The sequence below is a fragment of the Thermobia domestica genome, chromosome 14 (assembly GCF_964235325.1).
Source record: "Thermobia domestica chromosome 14, izTheDome1.hap1.1, whole genome shotgun sequence".
NCBI lineage: Eukaryota > Metazoa > Arthropoda > Insecta > Zygentoma > Lepismatidae > Thermobia > Thermobia domestica.
The window spans coordinates 78812370-78833470 of NC_137467.1; the positions used below are offsets into that span (position 1 = coordinate 78812370).

General features: G+C 32.7%; 1 protein-coding gene across 1 annotated transcript in view; it reads right to left on the reverse strand.

Moving 5' to 3' along the window:
• The window catches only part of LOC145670234 (uncharacterized), a 33744-nt gene extending 13594 nt beyond the window's left edge, over positions 1-20150 (reverse strand). Inside the window, exon 1 of the mRNA XM_081738628.1 lies at positions 20110-20150. The gene's annotated coding sequence lies outside the window, so the exon portion shown is untranslated. The remainder of the gene's footprint in view (positions 1-20109) is intronic.
• Positions 20151-21101: the final 951 nt, after the last annotated feature.

Sequence of the window (21101 nt, forward strand, 5' to 3'; positions counted from 1 at the left end):
TAGCATGGCTATATGAAACTAGTATTTTATTACAACTGGAAATTGAAGCCGGAACAGTTTGTACCAATAGCGTGATTATTAGCATTAATCACTATGTTAGGCTACACAGGAACACTAGACTTGATTTAAGAGTGATATTTTTCTTATAGGTTTTTCAGAACAAAAAAAACTGAAAATTAAACACAAACACAACTTTAAACTTTGCTCCTGGAAAAAAAAAAATTTTTAGCACTAATTGGAAGCATAAAATCCACACCGGAAATCAGATATAACTTTTTACATAGAGGTCAAATCTTTGTGAAGTTAACTCCTTTAAAATTATATATAAGTTGTTGTTCAACTTAAACAATGTAATTGAGTTTGTGATTAGAATAATATAATTTTATTAGTGTTGATTATAATTGATTTCATTCTGCTGAAAATAAGTTGTACTAATAATACTTTTTTTTATTTTATTTTAGAAAGATGGAACCGCAGCCAAGCACTTCCGCCGGTGAGTCCTCCTCCTTCTCCTCCTCCTCCTCTTCGTACCGCCACATCCAGTAGTTTAATAAGATGGAAGAATTATTGGATGTGGCCGAAGGGAGGAAAAAAAGAAGAAGAAGAGATGAACAGAGGAGAAAAAGATACAACCCGGTGGTGGTGGCGGAAGAACAAGTACCCCAAAAAGTAATAGTGGTGGAGGAAAAAGTGGAGCCAATAACATCATCACTGGTGAAAGAAATGATGTCAGTGGAGGAAGACGAAGTGGTATTGGTGGAAGAAGTGATGTCAGTGGTACCAATATCACCACCAGTGGTGGAGGGGGTAAATGACAATGATTGGGATTTATTAAATGATGGGGAAGATGACGTGTTTATAAAAGCATGGGAGAAATATGAAAGAATGGAAAAAATAAAAAAACTGAAACAAAAATACTTGTAAAAGAAAAAAAACTGTAAATAAATCATGTTTTGGGTGAATGGGAAAATTTTGAGTTTCCTTTCCTTTGAATTTTTAAAACCTGTGTAACAAAGGTCATAAAAATGTCTAACTTTTTTTTCCGTATCATATTGAACTTATAGATACCTTTTATTAAGAGTAACGTTTCGAAGCATAGAAAAAGATATTTTCAGAATAAGAATTGTTGTTAGAATTTTTAAAAGCAGGAAAAAATCTTTATGCTTTTCAGTACGCTGCACTATTCAGTTAACAGTTACCATTGAAGAGTTTTTAAAAGCAGGAAAAAAATCTTTATGCTTTTCAGTACGCGTCACTATTCAGTTATCAGTTACCATTGAAAAGATTTCAATTTTTTGCTGTCATAACTACTTTGATTTCCCTCCAATATCAAATTGTACTTGAGTTTTCCTTTTATTTTTTATTTTTTATTTTTTAAATTAATATACATAATTGTAGGGTGAAACAAGTTTAATGAGATATTTGCTGGTGTCCATAAATAAGAATTAAATTAACAACATTCTCGTTTACTAATTAGTTGTTGTTATTAAATGATAGTATACTGAAAGAAAAGTCTGAATTTTTTACTTTTTGATTAAATCCGTTTAAGATGAGTGAATGAATTTATTTTATTCACTCACATGTATAAGATGTTCGAAGAATATGTAAAGAGAGAATAAAAAGATACTCTCCTAATAAATTACTCAGAGCAAATTGTATTTGCGAACATATTAAAAACAAGATAGAGAATTTGAATACATTTTCTTTCTGTGAACACTAAAATGTAGTTGGTGTCAGGGAACATACATTGAGAACAGTTTTTTATTCCTTGAATAATTAACTAGGTATTTCTTTTGGGTTTGCGAGCCACGGCAGGTGCAAAAACACGATAATGTCCAACTATTTAAGGTAAATATAGATAAAGGGTTTCAGTGTAGAATGACATATATGTTAATTGGCATACCATTATCTATTTGGATGAAATGGAGTCCCATACACTTAGGCTATGGTGATTTGTTGTCTTTTAGACACTTTATAAAAAAAGCGGCCATGAGAAACACAAATACTTGTCATAAAATGTTCACATAATTGGAGCATCCTAGGATCAAACCCCAAGCACTAAAGGTGACCACTAAGCCATTGCAATTGCCAAAGAAGAAGAACTTCAGTTCAGTTTAGATACTTTGTGCAGCACGGAATCGAACTCTGAATAAATGTAAAGATTAAATAGCAAATTGTTTCTTAGAAATAAAAATTACTTACTTACTTACTATTGTGTCTGTGTACGGTTAATTATGAAATTATTTTGAATAATAAATGAAATTTGTGAGTCCCACGATTATGTCGGATTACTTTAGAAAGGTTATGAAATTGGTGGAATGAAGAAGAAGTGGGAGAACACGTTGTTTGTTCAGCACAATTTATAAGAAATAAATCCAAACTTAATGTTGTGATAAAAATGTTGAAATAATTGATGCATGCGGTAATCGAACCAAAAACCCTAAACAGTGAAAATGGACGGTCTACCACTGAGCCCTTATGGCTTCGCTATGAGAAATAAAATAATTAATGCATGCGGTAATCGAACCAAAAACCCTAAACAGTGAAAATGGACGCTTTACCACTGAGCCCTTATGGCTCCGCTATGATAAATGAAATAATTAATGCAATCGGTAATTGAACCAGGGACCCTAAACAGTGGAAATGGATGCTTTACCACTGAGCCCTTATGGCTTTGCTATGAGAAATAAAATAATTAATGCAATCGGTAATTGAACCAGGGACCCTAAACAGTGGAAATGGATGCTTTACCACTGAGCCCTTATAGCTTTGCTATGACAAATGAAATAATTAATGCAAACGGTAATCGAACCAAAAATCCTAAGCAGTGAAAATGACTGCTTTATCATTAAGCCATTATAATCCTATATTGATAAATGAATACCTAATGAAAAAAAAAAAAGTCTAACTGTAGAAACCAACTAGCACTGAAAAAACTAAACATTGAAACTTTGTCAGCATAGTAATCCATATAATTTTATTGGATGCTCAAGGAAATTGTATTTTCAAAAGTGTTAAAATTGAATGTGAATCATTGAGACGGAGCTGTTATGAAAGAATAAAAGTTTGGTCTCGATAAGAAAACAATAGTGAACTATTGCTAACGTACTTATCATCAAATCTTTGAACAAATCTTTTCTGTTTTGAACAGTACATAAGTAAAATTAATGAACAAATGTGTGTCAAATAAGTAAGATTAATACATACTAAAAGATGGTTGTTTTCAAGAACTTGAACTGAAAATTGATTCTACTTGCCTTCTTTTTAAAAAACAAGTGGTTAAATGAAATGATAGGAAAAGGTGGTAGTTTAGTTGACCTCCCCTTTGAACAGTAATGGGGTATTTTATATATATAATCTCACAAAGTTATTGTTCGTGAAGAAAAGTGTAAATAAAATGATGATTTCCCACAGGACTATGGTTTGTCACCGCCGCTAACATGGACGCTATCCGCTTAGCAAAGAGGAGGAGGGTCATGTTGGGTGAATGAATCTAATTCAATACAATAGATATATATAACCTAACGCATTGATATAAACACCCGTTTAAATAAGTAAATGATCTTTGAATATATGTCATATAGACATGAAAAAAGAATACCGATAAATAGGGAATAAATCGGTGATTACTTGTACAAATAAATAAATTTTACTTTCATGAAACTTCAGACATAAGAAGAAGAAGTTTGTGAAACAGTTTATTCTCCTTTGCCATTGCAAAGTTGGTGTTAGTTTTTTTTTCTTTCCTATGCTTTTTAACATATAGCATACCTAATGAAAATTCACAGGAATTTCTAGCACTGATCAAATACATAATGTAGGCTTCAGTTTTAACATATATTCACAACTTACTATATCGATTGTCTACAAGATTCCTTAACATTTGCCGAATTTTCGATAGCATTTGTTTCTCCTTATTGTAGGCGATACTTTATTTGTAAACATATTTAGCGAAAGTTCAATAATTATTGTCTTATGATAACAACAGTAATAAATTTTTCAAGTGCGGAGTATTTTGTAGATAAGATAGCACCACTCGTTGCTAAAAGTTGTCACAAAATGAAGTAATCCACCATGTCTTAAATGTAAAATAACCAAAAGCATATTTTAAAAGGATTTAAAAGCATTATTTATCAATACGTTGGAATCCAACAGGCTAATTAAAAAAAAAAAAAAAAAAAACAAGTAAATACAAAGGAGCTATTGGGGTTCGGGTATAGTAATTTCTAATTATTGTTTTCAATGTTAGTATATAAAAATTCAAGCACGCGCAGTAAACGGTTTGGGTGACTTTGTCGCTTGTAAAACTGACGCAAAGATGAAATATTCAAGCTAATTTGAATAATAAAAGAATAGTATCTAAAACTAATAGGGGGTGGGAACTATGAGTTTCAGGTCTACCTTAAACTTGTTTAAACCTGTTTTCATTGGTTAATTCAAACATGTCATTACATCCCACGGTGAAAAGTATAAATACCGCGGTTAAGAAAGCTACATAAGAATATTCTTGTTCTGGTTGTAGTCGATGAAAAGATTTTTTCTTCTTCGTATGGTGGTCAATGAAGATATTTGTGCCTAGTGTTTTTATTTTAGTTTGATCACTTCTTATTTTTTTTATTGGTTCGTATGCCAGAGCATACTCCTAAGAACAGCTACGCTGCGAAATATTAAAAAAGCTCGTAATAAATTACTCGAACACTTACAGTGTTATTTAAAATTAAAAAGTCGTAAAAGCAACAACGTTGTGATTATTTTATTCGTTCGTTTGCTAAGAAAGCTGAGAACTATTATATAATTCGTTTACTCTGTCGAACTGAAAAATGTCTAATGCTGAAAACGTATTGGTTTGTTTCTGCGATAATATTCACATCACCATTCAGTGCTTAATAAATGCTTTTCAAATGTGGGAATCTAAAAGAAGAAGTATGCTTCTTTGCAGTGGGTGTGCACGTGGATTGAAAGACGCAATAAACCATGACTGCATTCTGTTACATAAAAATATATTGAAAACAAAAGTACTAAGTGTTATTATGGATATGAACACACAAAATGAAATTTGGTATACGTTTCAAAAAATGCACGACAATACTTTTAATAAATTAGAACAGTTTTTTCATATATATGATGATGCCATTCATAATGATACATTTGTTAATCAACTGATAGAAATATTTTTGCAGAAAGATTTTAAGAAATTCTTAATTTGGAATAAAAACCAACGTGATAGTGATAGTGATAGTGTTTGTGATTGAAAAAATATGAAGACGTATGGATGAAAATGTTACTCTTCTGTAGGTATATTACATGTACAAACTGTAAAAAAGGCACATTTTGCCATGCTTTTTTTTTTTCTGTGAACGTTACAAGTAAATTTTACTCAAGTAAATATCTAAGAAAAATACTTACTGTGTAGTGCAGTGCAGTGCTATCATACTAAACATTTCTTCAAATATTTATGTGTATGAGTTGAAAACTAATTAACACAATACAAATTTAAAAAAAAAAAAAAAAAAAACTTGTGTAAAAAAAAACAATATAAACTAATGAAAGATGTTTCATATTGCTGAATAAATGAAGACTTTATACAAGCTTCATATTGATGAATAAATGAAGACTTTATACTAATAATAATAATAAAATCGGAGATTTTTTTATTGTACTTTTTGCAACAATAATAATCGCAAAAGCCTTCGGCTAGCAAAAGTTTACGTACACTAGTTATTAATTGGTAGTAATTATCTTTGTACAGTAAATATATTTGCTTACTACCCTTTATTCCAGGATACATTCCATAAAATTCACGACTATTAAGTTTCTTTTCAAAGACAATGATTTGGTATTTGGGTGTCAGGTATTGTTGAAATTTTTCACATCATTAATAGTACACCCATTTTGATGTCCAATAGTAACATTAGCATCATCACACAAATCCTTGGCCTGCTTCAACAATCGCTCAGGATTGTTTTTAACTTGTATACTTGAAAGCAATTTTGATTGGCCTTAACCTTTTTCGAGGATAATAGCCTTAGAAAGACATTATATGTCCTTGTTTAATGGGATAGTACACTTTTCCAAAAGAGTTGTATATTCCTCATATTTGGTCGATCCACGGGTTCGACATCTTCCCTTGCATGGATTAACAATGTGGATCTTAAAATCCACCTTTTTCCCAAAAGAAAATGTTCGTTACTATTTAAAACATTTTCAACTGTATGGAATAATACATCAGGGTTCAATTTCTTTTTAGGACGTCATGTTGTGTACATTGTTTTAAGTTTAAGGTAGTGCTCTCGATAGTTATTCCTATATAGGTGTTCTTGTCAACATCCTTTAATGCATGAGTCATTCCGAAATCAAACAGATTTCGTATATATTTTTCCGGATCCATACACTTAATGGTTATTTCTGTCCCTTTTAACCCAAAGTAAACATATGTTTCTGATATACTCTTTACTATTTCAAATTCTGATGCAACCATTATCTTAGGTACTTCTTGAAAAACACAATTTAGTTCTTAGGTTCCCCAGAACTAGGAAAACTTGGTTGTGGTAAGCTTGCCTAATAGTAGTTTAGCATTGTCCTTAACAAATAAGTCAGCTGCTTGAACTTTTTCACAAGCCTGATTTTTTATATTATCCTCTCGAAAGAACCCTGTTCAATATAAATCAGAAATATCAGCAGCGGTTTCACAGCTTGTCAAAATAACATCCTGTCTTCCTTTAAATTGTTTTAATAACTCTGTTAACATTTGATAATATTTTTCATTGGGTACACGCACACCCTTAGAATGATAAGTATCTACCAAACGCTTCCAAAAATCGTTTCTACTCAAAACTACGTACATGCACCCATTGCTATAAAATTTATCTACTATCATTTTCCATCTGTAGTAAACAACTTCGGATGCTTCATATCCGAAACGTTTTGCCATGATTACCACTTGAGTTAGTTCGTTTTCACTTGTAGAAGTCATCTGTAATCGAAATAATGTATTCTTCTATTGAAATAATAATAATAAAAAATCCTATAAATTTGTCTATTTCCCACCCATCTTTTACTTCGTTGGTTAGTTCACCCAAGTAGGATCCGATTGTAAGATTGGATTCTCTATTTCGTTGTTGTATAAACATAATGCTGTCTGTGTCACAATATAATATGGCTTCAGGACCTACAGCAGTCAATAGGTCATGAAGACGAAGTCTTGCCCACGATGTGATGAACGAAGCAAGCACAACGTTTGAAAATTTCCAGGGCTTATTCTTATTCTCTGTATTGTGATACGTAAGAATAAGATGTTTATCTCCAATGGGTAATACGCTTTGTACTTCGTATTGTTGTGCCCATAGATAATACAAAAATTTTCCAATGTGTCAACAATCATGAATTGCAACAAGTCCGTTCTTTGTCCACATTTCCCATAAAGCGAGTTGAGGAATATCTTGGAGATATACCTCAATCCTGGGTTCAATCCAATATTATTTTCCATTAACTCTATGCCTTCGTGGGTATGATACTCTTTAATGTATTTTTGTTTGTCTCCTTTGGTTTTGCACCAAACAGGAAATCCTGAAGATTCCTGCTTCATTTGAAGGAAAGAATTCACATAGTCTTTAAGCAAACTATCTGAATTACTAAGTTTGTAAGCACATGAAATAAAATCCAATCTTGTTTTCTCTGATATCATAATTTATTTATTTATTTATTTATTTTTCAATATATATATATCGTTTGTACCAAGATTGCTTTAGCAAACACTAAGTGTTAGTAAATGAGTTACAAAGTATGAAATTGTTAATATTATTAATTTCATCCCTAACAAATCACGTACATGTCTATTATTACATATAAATGTTCTAATGATATAATAATGGTATGAAAAACTTTATATAATTACACCTATTTCTTTTCACGATGTATTTAGACATAACAATATAAATTCTATGCGTGCGCATACTCGTGCTAAATTTTCACGCATGTCAGATACATGTGTATACTTGTACTTGGTCTTTGCGCATGTCAGATGCGTATGTATACTTGTACTTGGTCTTCGCGCATGTCACAATATAATATAAAAGCGCGCATGCGTATAGATGTAGTAAATCATATAAAGGAAGTGATACGTTGTTACAATGTACAGTCAAAAGCATTCTGTTTCCGCAGTTAAAAAGCAAAAAACAAATTCTGGTTCTTCATCTTATAATAATAAGAAACGAAAAGGTGAAATTGAAACCAATCTTTCTTTATTGCAAAGTGAATGTGTAAAATCTAAATACATTTCACCACGTGAAAAACGTTTTCAACTTGAAAAACAAAAGAAAATTATTCTTGTACATCCAAATGATCCTGACATTCCTGAAGAAGACGCTGAAAAATATAGGATTATTTATCCAACACAGGAAATTACCATAGACGATACTGTGTATAGACGAAATTTCAGATATCCAAATGAAATACCCTTTGAAGAGGAAGTTGTAGTAAATCAAAATACAATTCCTAATGATATTCTGATATTCAATGGTGTGAAGTGTGGTTGTACTCCTAATGAAGTAAATGAAGTTTGTGTAAAACAGTTACTAGAAAAATATAAACTTTCTGAACCATTACTTTGTGAAGGCTGTGCAAATCGTAGTGAGAAAGAAACTGATCATAAATGTGTGAGTGAAAGTGATGAAGAATTAAATACTATTGTGTGGAATTTCCTAATCAAGAAATCAACACGTGATCAAATATTAAAACAATATCTAAAGATTCATGTGAAATATATAGATGTAAACATTATTCCCCATCTTATAAACAAATTTAATTATTCATATCAAGAAATCACGTTTAATGATTATCATATTTCTGACTTAAGAGAAGCATATCTTGAGCACAATAAAGATGTGTATCAACAATCCAAACTGTGAGTACCAATGTCGTTTCCTAAAGACATACGACAATTGCGAATATCAATGTTCTTCTTTTTCTATAAAAGAACAATGTGTATTAATGTGTATTGACCGTTGGAAACCACCACGAGAACTTTTGTGTTATGGGTGTTTTCAAAACAGGAGCAAAATAGAAGAACACGATTGTATTACTTCGGACTATAATATGTTATGTTATAATGCATGGCGTACAATGGTAAACGGACAAACTTTTGATGATTTATATGAAGAATTTGCAAGAGTGCATTGTGATACTGAAATTGATGATTGGGAATTTACATGGACATTATATAACATTTTATTAAACAAAGATAACATTCAGTTAATTACAGAGTTATTCTTAGTAAAAGATTTACATTATAATATGCATAAGAAATAGTAATAATGGAAAACAAAAACTCTTCTGTTAATCAATTACAAAATAATAATAATAAAAACAATGTGTATAAATTAACAAAGGCACATGATAAAAGACTTTCAGCAATAAATTGGCCAGTATGTAATTGTGCATATACTAATATAAATATAGATTGTATTAAACAATATATCAAGGAATGTATCTGTATGTAAACTATATATATATATATTATTGAAATTTGTAAATAAAATTTTTTTCTCATTTTATATTACATGTTTTATTTATTTCCTTACACATCTTATATATTTTACTTCAACGCGAAAATTTTTTCAATACACTTACAGTGTAAAAGTAAACTATGTTTCAAATATGACTTACAATTTATACGTAGGGAAAAATTCTTTAAAAAATTTTTTCATGAAATTAGAACTTTAACAAAAATCCGTATGTTATGATTCGCCTACATAAAATTTGTTTGTGCATTTTATATTGCATGCATGTGAAAAAAAAAAAAAAAAAAACTTTTCACATTTTTTAGTTTACGGTTTTGAATTTTCACAACTTGCATTTTCATTTTGACAACTTGCATTTTCATTTTGACAACTTGCATTTTCATTTTCGTAACTTGCATTTCTAAAAATTTTTTGAAAATTACATTTTCACTTTTAATTTTGTTCAATCACTTCTTATTTTTTTTATTGGTTCGTATCTTTTACCGATTGCTTGGTACACAAGCTCAGAGCAGCTACGCTGCGAACATTTAAATTCCTATGGAAACTCCTAAGAGCAGCTACGCTGCGAAATATTAAAAAGCTCGTAATAAATTACTCGAACACTTCATGTGAACTTAGAAAAAAATCTTATTTTTTTTTCATTATTTCGCTTCTTATTTTTATTGGTTCGTATCTTTTTTATTATTTCGCTTCTTTTTTTATTTATTGGATCGTGTTATTTAAAATAACACTCGTTTTTAAAATAAGAAGCTCAGAGCATGTACCCTGTAAACTTGTAAAATATTCATTCTCTCCTAATAAATTAGTCGAACACTTCGTGTGAACTTGTAAATAATTCGTTTGCTAAGCAAACTCAGAACACTTACAGTGTAATTATTTTATTCGTTCGTGTTATTTTATTTTATTGGTTCATTTGCTTAGCAAATTCAACTTATTTATTGGTTCGATTTCTATGAAATCTCAGAACACTTGTAGTGTGAACCTCCAAATAATTTCGAAAATACTAAGCTCGTTTTTTTTTTTAAATATTTTATTGGTTTGTTTGCGAAGCAAACTCGCTAGAGCAGCTATGCTGCGATTATTTTATTCGTTCGTGTTATTTTATTTTATTGGTTCATTTGCTTAGCAAATTCAACTTATTTATTGGGTCGTTTGCGAAGCAAACTCCTAAGAACAGGTACCCTGTGAATCTACAAATAATTTCGAAAATACTAAGCTCGTTTTTAAATATAGAAAGTCGTAAAAGCAGCTACGCTGCAAAACTGTAAATAAATCGTATGCCAAAGCATACTCGCTAGAGCAGCTACAAGAAACTATGTTTTCAAAAATCGCAAACTTGTCAATGTAAAATACTCATCAAACTTTTAAATACTTCAAAGTATTAGTAAAAAAAACAGTCATCAAATACCAATTTTAAACGCTTTTCCAAAAAAAAAGTAAACGATAGAAAGCATAAAGAAGTTTCACCTTGTAAAATGTCAATAATACCTTTTATTTAGGAAAGTTTTAATATTAAATAAGAATCAAGAAATGAAATTCGTATATATTTATTTCGGTAATATTATATATATATACAAGCAAAATAATAATAATAATAATAATAATATATACAATCAACATAATAATATACAAGCAAATAATATACAAGGAAAATAATAATATATATACAATCAAAATAATATACAAGGAAAATAATAATAATATATACAATCAAAATAATATACAAGCAAAATAATAATAATATTACATAAAAGTTAGACAATATATACAGAATCACCGAAAATTAATATTTCTTATTCTTTGACAGTAGAATATCTACTAATTCATTCAAATATCTTGGGTTTCTTATTAATTTGAAATATTCTTCTTCAAATATGATTGTATTTACACACATTCTATGTGAGTTTCGAAATATGTTATAAAGTTCTTTTCTCACATTTTCTTTAATAAAAATTAACCATGTCTCTGTTTCTAAAGCTTCAATGTCCATAAAAAGGCAGCGGTGAGACATTTGTTGCGGACAGTCAAAAAAACAACCCTCACATAATAATACACAATTAGGGTTCCAATTTAAAATAGTGTTTTTGATGCACTTTTCATCCACAAACACTTGTGTACACTTACACTTTTCTTCTTCTTCTTCTTCGTTCTTCTTCTTCATTGATAAGTCTAAGGGCTCCGTTTGTGGTGTTGGTGGTGGTGGTGGTGCTGGTGAAGGTGAAGGTGAAGGTGTAACACTTGCATGTGGTGTGTCGGGTTTACACTCGTCCAGTTCGTCAAATAATCGCAAAATTTCTTCTTCCTCCCCTTCACTAAATAAGTCATGTGAAGGTAGTCTTTCTTCTTCTTCTTCATCCTCCTCCTCTTCTTCAGTAAATAAATCAGGTGATGGTGTTCTTTCTTCTTCTCCATCCACCTCCTCTTCTTCTGCGGTAAATAAATCAGGTGATGGTGTTCTTTCTTCTTCTTCTTTACTATCTAGTGTCCATTTTAAAGATGTTGGTTGAATGTTTTTTACTCCTAATAATGACGAGGATGCTGGAAGTGTTGGTAAAGATGTCCTCACTCCAACAGGAGATGATGGGATTAATACTGGATCTTCTCTTAAGTCAATAATTTCTTCCTCTATAATAATTTCTGAGGATACTGGTGAAGCTGGAGAAAAATACTGAGTTTCCTCGTCAATAAATATATCTGGTAAATCTCTCGCAGTTTTAAACTTTTTCCTTGGAGATTCTACAAAGTCAAATGTAGAATCCCAATCTACTTCGTTGCAAAGTTGAATTTCTCGCTGTACTATACTGCCAGACGAATCCATGATGATACTATGCTAGTCTTCTCATCATACCCAGTATATAAGGAAAACTTTATCGATAACATCATATCACGTGGTACTTTAAACATTTTTCAAACAGTCCTACCACGCCAATTAAAATATTTTCACATATACTTTTCCAATTCTCTATGGAATTTTTATAAATATAGAAATAGCAAACATATTCTCATATAATCTTTTAAAATATCAACATTTGGTATTTTCACTTTGGTAAAATCATTCCACACATTTTACAACGGTATTCATAAGGCGTACTATTTAATCATCTGTCATCTATGTGCAGATTTAGATACATCACGTGTAAATAAATAAATAGTTTACATGCTTTTAAAATAAAATCTGTTATTTACAACTTCTATTATTATTCATGTCCCTACATACACCAGCATGTTGTCCACGTAAAATAACGGATGCCACAAACTATCTTTGTATTTGCATTTATTCATTCATTATTATTACAATAATATAACAATCTTCTATTGCAATCGTATTTAACACCCCTTCATGTTTCAACATGATCATCATTCAATAGGTGAATGTTCTTTTGCATTCGCGTTCAATAACCTCATATGTTTTACCATTCGTAATGTAAAACTTTCTTTGTATTCATTATTAACAAACTATCATAAAACTTGTTTTTTATTAGTCTGTCTCCAACCTGTGATGTTTATCTTCCGCGTGCCCAAACTTTCTTTTATGTTTTCACCGACATCGCCAAAGTTATTTCTATCAGTCTGGCGGCATTCTGTAATGGTTACCAAACGTGTCAATGGCCTTCCTTTGTATTAAAATTCCAGTTTTAGCAAGCACACATCATCACTCCTACCCAACCGGTTTTCCAAAAGCGCGCGAAAAGTTCAGTTCATGTCTTAAGTTCATCAGCAACAGACGTACGGAAACCACGCTCTGTATATGTACCATCATAGTGTATCATACCGTACACGAAGTTTTACCACGTTCACAACATAGTTGCTTTTAGGAGTATGCTCTGGCATACGAACCAATAAAAATAAAAAGCGAAATAATGAAAAAGATATGATCCAACAAATTGAAAAGTCACGCATGAATAAATATTTCCCTCCCATCATACAGTATTCATCTCCAATAATAAGGGTCCCGGGTTCGATTCCAGTGCGTATCACACATTCTCTCTCACATATTGTTCGTGTAATCTTTTATTCTCTCTCTCTCACATATTGTTCGTGTAATCTTTTATTCTCTCTCTCTCACATATTGTTCAACATGTTATACATGTGAACGAATAAAATATTCTCTCAAAATGACGTATCAACAGATTTAATTCAAATTTCCATTATTATTATTATTTTTAAAAATAGCCAGTATAGAAAGACACGCATACAAACTCAAAAAAGACCTTTCCATGTCATCACAACTAAAAACAGAAATATAACAACTTTCCAATACATGTAACCAGGTCAACAAACCCTAATGACCTAACACTACCGGCTGCCAACACAGCCCAGGAAAGGACATGACTTTCTATATTATTTATAAAACATAACGGTACCTGTAGAATACTTTGTCTGCTTCTACTCAGTGGCTCAGTAGTTGGTGTGGGTGTAGTCGAAAAATCTGAGGTGTTATGTTGGCAATCGTAAAGCGAAACTCATTGGGGCCTCGAGCTCCTCTAAAGAACATGCGCGTTTTTAACTGTCTTCAATATTTCTGTACCCGTGTCCCTATCAAGTCCGGTAGAAATCCAACAAAATAAGAAAAAGTTGAGAAAGTTATATATACAGCCGCGGATCCAAAGGGGGCTACAGGGGCTGGATAAAATGGGCTTCAATCCTACCTTACACTGGATACAGCAGCAAACTATGGTTTAGCCCCTCCTTTGATCATATATATATGAGAGAGTAACTTTGTTTGATTTCAAGGTGTGAATATGTGGTAGACTCATCCTGCCGTTTCCTTACTCATTCTTTCATAATCATTTCGTTGTTACTCAACTGTCTTCTTCTGGCCTCAATGACATAACCATAAATTGTAAAATTACAGATATCATTCCATTTTATCTGCTTATGATATAAAATTTTCTCTGCCTGTGATTAGGTCTAATTCCTAATAGTTAACAAACGTCGCTCCGCTATGTTCCCCAGCTGCCTAACTGTTTCCTTTATTTGAAAATGGAAAGCAATAATATTAAATTTGAACGTACTTGGTTATTTGTTATTAAGGCAAGGTCCGTATTAAATGTAAATAGATTTGTAATCACTAGGGCAACCCAAAAGCATTAAAAGCATAACAGCAATTCACACATACGGTTGGTACTTTGAACATGATTGTGGTTGTCTAAGGGTCCATAAGAAACTAATTTTAAAAGCATAATTTTAGAAAATAAAGCATAAAGTATAATCTTAACTATATATAGAACTACAGGAGCTGACATAAATTATTGAGCCCTTCCTCTAGGGCTACAATGATTAAATTTGGCATGATTGTAGCTTTCAGGAACTAACCAAGAGGAAAATTGCCAAAAGTGAATATTTTTAATTTTTAGGGGATCTAAAGAGGGGATAAAAAAATCCCCATATTATTTGAATGTGCCTTTTTTTAAACCTATAATCTCATGTTTTAGGTACTTAGATTTGGAATAAAAACATGATATTTGGTATGCTTGTACGTTTTTGTTAGCATTACCTAAGTAAATCAGTAAAAATTTTAAAAAAATCCAACTTTAGAGTGATTTTATGGAGAACTGAAAAATCTTTCCCATGTTATTCATATGGGACATTTTTTACACCCCCAAATCATTGAGCACTTCCTGTAGGGTTACAGTGATTAAATTTGACATGATTGTAGGTTTTCGGAACAAACCCACAGGAAAATTGCCAAAAGTGAATATTTTTAACTTCTAGAGGATCTAAAAAGGAGATGAATAATTTCTCCATGTTATTTAAATGGGCCTTTTTCTAGACCTATAATCTCATGTTTTAGGTACTTAGAATTGGAATAAAAACCTGAAATTAAGTATATTTGTACGTTTTCGTTAGCGTTACCTGAGTGATCATCAGAAATAAAAATTTCCAACCATAGAGTGGTTTTCTTGAGAACTGAAAAATCTTTCCCATGTTATTTATATGGGACGTCTTCTACGCCTCAAAATGTTTAAGTACTTCCGACAGAATTAAAATAATGAAATTTGGCGTGATTATAGCCTTCCAGGACTAACCAACAGGAAAATTGCCAAAAGTGAATATTTTAAATTTTTTTAGGGATCTAAAGGAGAATGAAGAAATTTCCATGCTATTTAAATGGACGCTTTCTTGGGATACAAAATCTTCTCTTTTAGATAGTTGAAATAGGAAAAGAAACGATAGAATTATGGGTTCAAGAGGTGCGAGGTCGTAGGCCGATCAAAGACAGTGTGGGGGCGAAGCCCCCGGATGGGCAGATGTAGGAAATATGAAGAGCAAGTTCATGAAATTCACTGTTAATGCAAAGGCCGATAGATAAGAAATGCGAAGCCGTAGGTCGAGCAAACTCGGGGGTCTGTGGGCGGAGCCCCCAGCTAGTTTAAAATATATAACACAATTCTTGGAAAATTCTATTAGAACAATTCTGGGAAAATTCTGTTTAACTGCAAGTTTAACATACTGTATTAATGTTTTTTAAAACCAATATTTACAATGCAAAATCATTGAGAACGTAACAATTCAACAATGAAAAGCTTATTCTTATTTCGGTGTAATCCTTTGATGTGGAGAAAAGAAAAAAGGAAAGAAAGAAGAAAACTTTCCGCCAACAATGAATAGTACACAAGAACTCCACACTATATTGTTATGTATACCTCTTGAACTTGAGCACTTTCTGTATTTTTTGGTGGCATCTTTTACTTTCCCTTTCTGTACATATGCACCTCTAAGGCGCACACAAGTGATAGAAAAAACTGACTCAAGTAAAGGATATCTCTTTACAGTGCATTAAGTAGAAAGTTCATTAAATATGAAAGAAACTGTTTGCATAAAATATTAATAAATAGATCAAGATATTTATAATATTTAATATATAGTAAATATTATACATTATACCCGATTAATATAAACCAATGGTTGAAATTAACAATAAAGAATAATTTGGTAAAATATAAAGCATAATTAAACAAAAAATAAAGCATAATGTGGGTTGCTCTAGTAATTACTTATGTAAAATCCACAAGTATTTAGCTCTTATAGGATTTCCACTTTTTAAGCTAAATTTTAGACTTCCAGTCAAACAGCTACTGCTTCCTTACTATTTAACATACGTACCTCGTTTTTTTTTTGTTTTTTGTTTTTTTTTTTAAAAAAAAGAATAGAACATCCTTTCCAACGGTAACACTCGCTTGTCCGTATTATACTCTAGAAACGGGAAAATTGAGGAGAACCGTGAGTTTTTCGAATTTTTTCTCAAAAGTTTTGCGCCTCTCTGGCCTGGGCCTGGGTTCACGTAGGGATTTGTATTTTAAAAAAGGAACACATCGTTATGTACACAATGCCTTGAAAAGTATGAATCTTGTATTTTGAAAACAAAGGGCAAAAAAAAAAAAAAAAAAAAAGAATAATAATAATGTCTGAAGATGACCCATTATATATGTCACTTTTTCACCCACCACCTTCGAACATCGATATGACACTTAAGACGTACCCTTAAGATCAAAAACAATCCCCATCAGCATCGACGACCTTCTGCCAACGTTCTGGAAGGCCATGGATTCCATCGCGGTAGAATTTGGTGGGTCGTGGGAAGCGAAAAAGGCATCAATTGCATTTTGCACCCCTACTAGGGATTTGAATTGGCGTCCTCTAAGGTAATTGTCCAATGAATGGAACAGGTGATAATCGGACGGTGCAATGTCCGGGGAGTATGGCGGATGTGTAACGTTATTTCATCGTTACCTTCCCTGATTCAAATATATTTTGAATACTTATAAAGTTCACGAGATCACAAATTAGTTGCACCACAGTTATGCACTTTTAGATTTTTACACATATACCTTATTTGTCACATTAAAATAATATACATCCAATTATAACAATATGGTTCTTCGTTCTATTTCTACATTACCATATCAACCAGATAAACAAGTTGTCATAGCAACGGAAAAAAGAAGTATAGCGATATAATACAAAGATTTAAATTATTTCTTTATATACTTTCTTCTTCTTCTTCTTGATAGCTTGTGCCCTTTAAATAGCACTTTTCCCCCGTAAATAGAAACAATATTTAGAAATACATAGAAAATATACACTATCGTTGTAGATGCAATAGTGTTTCCCATAGAAGGCGTAAAATGGTGTCCCGGATCATCCTAGCTACGTGGGGCTTAACGCTGTCCTGTAACAGGAGGACCCTTTTGCGATTCAGAAGTGCTGGCTCCAGAGTTTTGAGTTTTTCTTGAACATGGCTCAACTTCTGACAATACACAGTTTCATTGATGCTCTGACCAGCTGGTAACAGTTCCTGATGCACGATGCCGCGAGTAGTCCACCAAACACAAAGGAGGACAATGCTGGTTTCGGCTGTTTTGGAACCGGTTCATTGGATACTAACCAGTGATGACAGTTCCGTGGAGCTTTGTATAGGACCCACTTCTCATCACATATCAAAACCCTGTCCAGAAATGGCTCCTTCCTCAGACGAGATAGCAAAGAAAGACAAGTATCTGCTTGCGTTGCCTTCTGGCCCGGAATCAAATGATGTGGGATCCATCGACCCAACTGGTAGTGCTTTTCAAGTTGATAAAGGTGCTGGCGAATGGTTTCTCCATTTATGCTGAATTGTAGTCCTACTTCGTCACATGTCTGGCCAATTTTCTCCTCAATTGCAGTCTGAAGATCTTCATTTTGTACACGTGCTGGTCTTTCGTCACGTGGTGCATGTTCGAGTGCTTCGTTATCGTCCTTAAACTTGCTAAACCACCACTCAACTTCCGCGTAGTCACGACACACTCACCAAAGACCTGGCACATCTTTCGTCCCGCTGCAGCGACGTTTGAACTCGTACAGCATACATGTCCTTAGGACGACCTGTGGAAGTCTCATGTTCAATCTGTCCTTACACAAGTTCACGGTGTAACTGAACTTCCACAACCAGGTAGTATGTTGGATATACCCACACCAATAACTGATCCTCGTCTTATCTCTATTCACATTCAACTCACGGTGTGAGAACCAATTGAACACGACCTCCACAAAAGTGACAGAACTTTCTTGGTTACCTTATATATACATATAGATATAACAAATATTCTAACAATTTACTGTGTTATTTCTATTTGGCCTAGAATCATAGTTCAAACGTCATTTTATTCAGTATAACGCACCCTTTTCAATGATATCACTCAAATGTCCGTATCATACACCTGAACTGGTAAATTTGAAAAAAAAAAAAAGTGGATTTTTTTCTGAAGAAATCATCTCCTCGGAATAGTTGCTCCCCTTCGGCCCAGGTTCACGTATGAATCTAAAAAAAAAGAAAAAAAGAAAAGAAAGAAAGAAAGAAAAGACAATTGAGAAACACTCAAAGGTGCACACAATCCGTATGCAAAATTTCAATCTGATATCTTGAAAACTAAGGGCGTGAAAAATTTTAAAATCTGCCTTACGAAAAAAGAAAATGTCACGCCCCTCTACTCCTACTTAGCGCCCACCAAGTTGGTCATTCAGTTCCAAAACGCATCTGGCTTGTTCTTTGGTCCATTCTTGACTAGACCAACAGAAAAAAAATCCGGCTTAAATACCTGTTATAGGAAATAAGCGGTTAAAAATAATACTACTCCATGATAACAAAAGTTACCATAGATCCTCAAAAAGGTTAATGCTCAAGTATAAATGGAATTATGACCTGTTAATATAGTGTGCTTCATGTAGGTTCGCGGGAAAGCTTGTTTGATATTGCACTGTCCTAAGGGCAAAGGTTAACAACTGTATCTAGTTTAAATACTATGATCAAGTTGCTTAGTGAATAAATTATATTGTCCTTGACATGTCCTAATATTTGTATCGCTAGTTAGTTAAGAGTCTTCATCCCGGCGAAATTAAAATACCGCTAATTTACAGTAATTATGTGATATCTTCAAATAGATAAAAGATAATCGAAATGTGGAACAAGAGCGTCCTAGACAATATTATTTTACATGAGAAACCGTTATCACGACTCACTTATCTGCTTTCGATTTCGAGCCATTTTGAAAATCGGCATTTATTTTCGCGTTTCTAAACAGCTGAAAACGGAAAGCCACTAGGTGACTTGTGATAACGGTACCTCACGCAAAATAATATTGTCTAGGGCACTCTTGTTCCATATTTCAATTATCTTTTATCTATTTGAAGATATCACATAATTACTGTAAAATTAGCGGTATTTTAAATTCGCCGGGATGAATACTCTTAATATAGTGTGCTTCATGTAGGTTCGCGGGAAAGCTTGTTTGATATTGCACTGTTCTAAGGGCAAAGGTTAACAACTGTTTCTAGTTTCAAGTTGCTTAGTGAATAAATAATACTGTCCTTGACATGTCCTAATATTTGTATTGCTAGTTAGTTAAGCAAATCCGCTTCAAAAAAAAAAAAAAAAAAAAAAAAAGTTCAATGTAAACAATTTGAACTTTTATTTAATTACTCAGAGTACAAAACAATCTAATACAGTAATTACTTTTTGTCTTATTTGCTTAATTGTCTCTTGGTTCCTGCCTAGGCGAAGAACGAAGCTTCCATTAATTAATACATTTAAAATAAAGTGATAAATACTCACGGTCTGTTGGATGTGGTCTCAGCTCAACAGCGGATTACATGGTAACTAATTAAAAGTATTGTTATTAAATATTTAATTATTTATCATTTTTTACCATCGTCAATACCCTAGTACAGGGTGATATTTTTAAAACTCACAGATTTCATTTGGGTCTAGAATTTCTTCTAATTGAAGTCCGATTTTCATGCGATTTGTGGCAAATGATCAGGGAAGGATGGGAGATTTATGGAACCATGTTTACTGTTTAAATTCATCTGGGGTAATATATATGTCATGCCTTATATATATATATATATATTCGCCAGTGCGCCTTACAATTGGAATAAGGCACGGTACGGTGTGGAGATTTGACTTTTCTTCGTCGTTAGATGGCAATGTCACCAAGGTCAATAAGAATAAGTAACAGAATAAGGAGTTGTGTGCTACTGTGTGAATATGATTAAGACACAGTGAAAATACTCTTTGAAGCAGCGCCATAACTCAGATTTTTTTTTTGTGGGAGGGCAAACGTTAATACGTGTATTTGGGCCTCCTAGAAGATTTTTTTTCTAATCCTTGGGTACCCTTTTCCCATCTTTCTCTTACTGTTTATGGGCCTGACGGAGCCTGTGGGTCCTCCCGCACGGGAAGGTCTGCGGGGCAGTTAGTTACGCCCCCGGGCTCGTTTCATACATGACAAATTAATTAAAGGGACAATATTGACAAATCTCAAAGCTATACAAATAAATATTATATCTAGGGGCCCTAAGGTAAACGCGCCTGAATTCGACAGGCACCAGAATTCGACATACCTGTGCTTAAATGTTGTGAAATAAGCGTAAGATGCCATCCCTGCGATCGTGAATAGAAGTGGCAACATTATGGGAGTGTCTTTTCTCGTGTCAAAAGCACGGTTACAGTAGATGAGTCACACGCATAGAGAAAATAAGTACATTGTTGTGTGTGTGATACACTCTTCGAGAAAAAACACATAATCTTAAGAAAATCATAAG